A 5,000-nucleotide genomic window follows, 5' to 3' on the forward strand; every position below is an offset into this window, starting at 1 on the left:
ATCTATCTATCTTTTTTTCTGGTTACATCTTGTCCCTAAGGAAGAAAGTATAAGACACTCAAGAGGAAAATCATTTGTTTCATTTTTCTTCTCGTGTTTTTATCATCATTTCCGTCCTATTTCTTCCTTCCCTGATCTTGTCACATGTATATATTCCACACGCCTCTTCTTCTCTTCTCTCTCTCTCTCTCGTACATATTTTATCTTCATTAATTTATTTTTTCTCTGGTGCGTGTCTCAACCTGAATTTTCTTACGATTTGGTTTTTAAATGGAAATAATAATAATAATAAAAGCCTGATCCTCCTACGTAATCCCACGTTATATTTTCATTAGTTTGACGTATTGTTATAAGTTCATCGGATTTTCCTTTTCAGACAGATCCAAGTTCCGTCCGAATACAGGTCACCAATCTAATAATAAATAGAGATAATAAATGATAGTTACTGGTTCCACTATATTCCTTCGACATGCTTATAAGACTCAATCTATCACATCGGTATAAAATGATTCGATCTTTCATCTTGATAATCAAATACTGAATAGAAAATAACTGTGATAACGGAAAGTATCAAACCGCTAAGAGAGAGAGAGAGAGAGAGAGAGAGAGAGAGAGAGAGAGAGAGAGAGAGAGAGAGAGAGAGAGAGAGAGAGAGAGAGAGAGAGAGAGAGAGAGAGAGAGAGAGAGAGAGAGAGAGAGAGAGAGAGAGAGAGAGAGAGAGAGAGAGAGAGAGAGAGAGAGAGAGAGAGAGAGAGAATTTGAATAGATAGATAGATAGATATGAAGAAAGAAAGAAAAAAAATGAAGAAAACGAGAAAGAAAGAAAAAAGAACGAGAAAGAAATATTAAGAAAAAGAGAAAGAAAGGAAGGAAGAAAATGAAAGAAAGAAACAAACAAAAGAAACAAAGAAGAAAGAAAGAAAAAGTCGGCAGCTCGTCGCAAAACCTAACGCAACCCTCTGAACGAACGGACCAATTTTCCATTTTCCAAGGAGTGACACGCCTCGCTATATAAGGTTTTAGCGGCAAAGAGGGAGGTTTAGCTGGAGTGTTTACCTGAGAGAGAGAGAGAGAGAGAGAGAGAGAGAGAGAGAGAGAGAGAGAGAGAGAGAGAGAGAGAGAGAGAGAGAGAGAGAGAGAGAAACAGACACGGACAGACAGATAAACAGACAGAGATACTTCCCTTCATTTCATCTCAACCCTTTACTCCCCAACCACCACCACCACCACCACCACCCATTCAGTTGTTATTATTTCCCCTAATGTTCCTTTACGCTCCATGACTCGGCGCGGCTCAGGGCAAAGGCAAGCAGCAGCATTAGCCTTGGAGGGGCGTTAATAGGCTCTGTGAGGGCGATAGCTTTGCCTTCACCTCGGGCCGGGCGAGACAATTAACAGCTATACTTACACCTGAGATGATGATGGTGGTGCTTAGGGAGGCAGGTAGGAAGGTATCTCTCTCTCTCTCTCTCTCTCTCTCTCTCTCTATCTATCTATCTATCTATCTATATATCTATTTATCATTCTATTGTAATACAGTTATACGGTGAAAGGCAGACAGAAAAATAAAGAGAGAGAGAGAGAGAGAGAGAGAGAGAGAGAGAGAGAGAGAGAGAGAGAGAGAGAGAGAGAGAGAGAGAGAGAGAGAGAGAGAGAGAGAGAGAGAGAGAGAGATTTGTTTCATTCTCCTAACCTACATCGGATCCCCTTCTCCTTCTCCTACCCTTCCATACAATCTTCTAAATGAATTACTTTTATTTCCCTCGAATTTTCCTTCTCGGCTTAGTCTTTAGTCTCTCTCTCTCTCTCTCTCTCTCTCGCGGGTCATTAAATTCGTGTTACTTTATGGTGCACAAGTAATATCTTTTTCATTGTTGCGTTTTCTCCCAATCCAAGTTTCAATCAAAAGTTTCTGCCTCAGCCATTCATGAGGCGAGACGCTTTTCAGAACCGATTCCCCGAACGAAACGAACAGTAATCGCCTTCGCTGCCTTGGCGAGAGAGAGAGAGAGAGAGAGAGAGAGAGAGAGAGAGAGAGAGAGAGAGAGAGAGAGAGAGAGGTGGGGGATGTAATGGACCCTAAATCTCCCAGTGTTCCAGCGAAGCATCTCTTGTTCTCTATCGTTAAACCAATGGACGTTGTTTTACTCGAAGGGTTACCTACACACCTCCTCTTCCTCCTCCTCCTCCTCCTCCTCCTCCTCCTCCTGCTTCCAGTTTGAGTGTCAAAGGCACACAAGACAAAGAATAGAACAAATGTACACATGAGAATGAACACACACACACACACACACACACACACACACACACACACACACACACACACACACACATGACAAATCTATTACTCATCGCATGGTAAAACTCGAATTTCCGTCAATATAATTAATACATCACAATAAATAAAGTTGGGAGCATACGCTATAATTGCGCGTGGCCGCGGTGCTCATCTCCGTCCCGTTGGCCCTTTAACCCTGTGGTGGGAGAACACCCTTAGCCCGACACAGGACCAGAGTGACAGCCTTCCCCGGGTTTCCCCAGGTACCCATTCATCGACCAGCCGAGAGGAAGGGTGTACGATGGGTTAGGCTGCACGCCGACTGCCCAGGCCGGGATTCGAACCCAGGCCGGCATATTCCTAGTCAGGGGCGCTAATCACTGTACCGCGAAGGCGCGTCACAATGAAGAACAATAATTTCCAAAATGATGAGATATTTTCACAAACAGAATCATCTTTTTTCCTGTTGAATTTCCAATCCGTGGATTATTTCATAAGTGGGTGACAAAATCTATTACCTAATTCAGTAATAAATAAATAAATAAATAAATATATATATATATATATATATATATATATATATATATATATATATATATATATATATATATATATATATATATATATATATCTACAGAAAAGTTACCAATGAGAAGATAATTCGCACGCAATATTTTTTTATCCAACAAACTTTGTCAGCCGATTTTCTTACGTAGGTGATAAACCTATTACTCAGGTCAAGATGAAGACTCAACGATCAGGCAAAGCACTGTTAACTCACAGGAGAGAATATCAACCACCAAGGGAAAAGACAATTCCCCGTACCAATAAACTTTTTCCGGTAAATTTCCAGCCGGCCTACGTTTGTCTGAACCTGGGCAGCTAAATTTAATAACCAAATCAGGATCAAGACTTGACAATCAGGCAAAGCACTACTAACCCACATGAGAGAACAATAATCGCCAAGAAAAGACAAAGCTCTGATACAACAACGGTAAACTTCCAGGCGGTATACTTAAGCGTGGACGACAAAATGCAACACCCACCTCAGAATAAAGACTTTCCAATCAGTCGAAACACTAATAAACAACACATGACAATAATCACCAAGAAAATGACAATTCACACGGAGGAGGATAAAATATTCCAGAATGTGAAAAGATAAATGATCACCTCTATTTTTTCTACTTCTTCCCGACGTTTCTGGGGCAGGAGCCGCCGAACAAGAGCTCTAGGCAGAGTTTTCAAGAGGAGTCGGCCTTACCAACCAAGGAAGGAGGGCGAGGGGTAACTTTCCTTTACGTGTTTCGGCGGGGCAAATGTCTGTGTCTGTGCCAGTGTCAAGACTAACAGAAATCCTCCATCAGGAATTAATCTCTCTTTTGGCGCTCATTTCTATTTACTTTTATAAAGGCAGAGCTGGGAGGACTTTTTTGCTTTCTTTTTGCTTCTGCCCTTGAGCTTTTTCGTTTACTGTTAAAAACTAAAACTATCGACCTAAAAAGACTATATTAAACCATGTTCCGGAAAAAAAATCGGCCTCACCAGCGGTAAGTCTCTGTGCCTGTGCATATTTCAAGGCTCACCGCAAACCCAACAAGATCTACCTATAAAGAGCAACCAAAAAAAAATAATCAGACAGGGTTACCGAGAAAGCTTGGCCTCAATAACGCGAATGGGGTAGACTTCCCTCAACCTACTTCAGCCGGGCCAGTCTCAGCGTCCACGTCTACTTCGAGGCTTCTTGTTTTACCAAGAGCTCCCTGGGTTAACAATTCCCTGCGAGAGGCTGAAGCTGAGTGTCGGAGAGGAGCAGCGTGGCCGAGGGGGAACTTAACTTAATCCACTACGGTCGGGGCGCGAGTCTTTGCCTAACTTACTTCGGCGGGACAAGTGGCTGCGTCTGTATTACTTCTGCGTTAACAGTTTCCCAGAGAGTCTTAAGGAGATCAAGGAGAGCACTCAGCCTTGCCAACGAGGGCGAGGGGAAATTTCCTTTAGCCTTCTTTGGCGAGGACAAGTCTCTGTGTCTGTGTTTACTTCGGAGTTAACAGTTAGCCAAAAGAGCAAAAGCAGGGTTTCAAGCAGTATAATATATACCCTGAGAGAGGCTTCAAGCAAGGTTACAGAGAGGGCTCGCCTTTGTTGGTGTGGGAAAGTGATTTAAATTTTATCTACTCCGCCGTGTGAAGTCTGCGTTTGTGGCTACTTCATACAAAAATGTTACCCGAAGTAGAGCATGTGCAGGACTTCAAACAGCTTTCCTGGGCGAGACGAGTGACGGAGAGGACTCCCCTTTGTCGGCGTGGGCGAGGGGAAACTATTTTTTCAGCGATGCTAGTCTCCGCGTCCCTGCATGCTTCGGGAACAACAATCACCCTAAGAAAAGCTTCAGCGAGGTTTCAAAAAAGAGGTTTAAGCAGGGTTTCACAGATGACTCGCCCTTGACAGCGGGGCAAGAGGGAAGTGTGTTTGTGCCTTCTTCGGAGGCGGCCTTTACTCTGAGAGGCTTAGCAAGGTCTCGAAGGGCTTTCCTAAGAGAGGCTTAATCAGGTTTACACAGATGACTTGCTTTTGCCAATGTGGCTGAGGAGATACTTAACATATTCTACTTCGGCGGGACAAGTGTCTTCTTCAGCGCCTACTTCGGGGCTTCGCTAGCTACCAGAAGAGAAGCTTAGACAGTGTTTCAAAAACGACGCGGAATTATCTTAACCTACTT

At 43.1% G+C, this 5,000-nt stretch overlaps 1 protein-coding gene across 1 annotated transcript in view; it reads right to left on the reverse strand.

Annotated features, from left to right (window-relative positions):
• The window catches only part of LOC126983368 (uncharacterized), a 27,682-nt gene that overhangs the window by 22,482 nt on the left and 200 nt on the right, over positions 1-5,000 (reverse strand). The gene's annotated exons all lie outside the window — the stretch shown is intronic.

Source organism: Eriocheir sinensis, chromosome 53, assembly GCF_024679095.1.
Source record: "Eriocheir sinensis breed Jianghai 21 chromosome 53, ASM2467909v1, whole genome shotgun sequence".
In the NCBI taxonomy this organism is placed as follows: Eukaryota; Metazoa; Arthropoda; class Malacostraca; order Decapoda; family Varunidae; genus Eriocheir; species Eriocheir sinensis.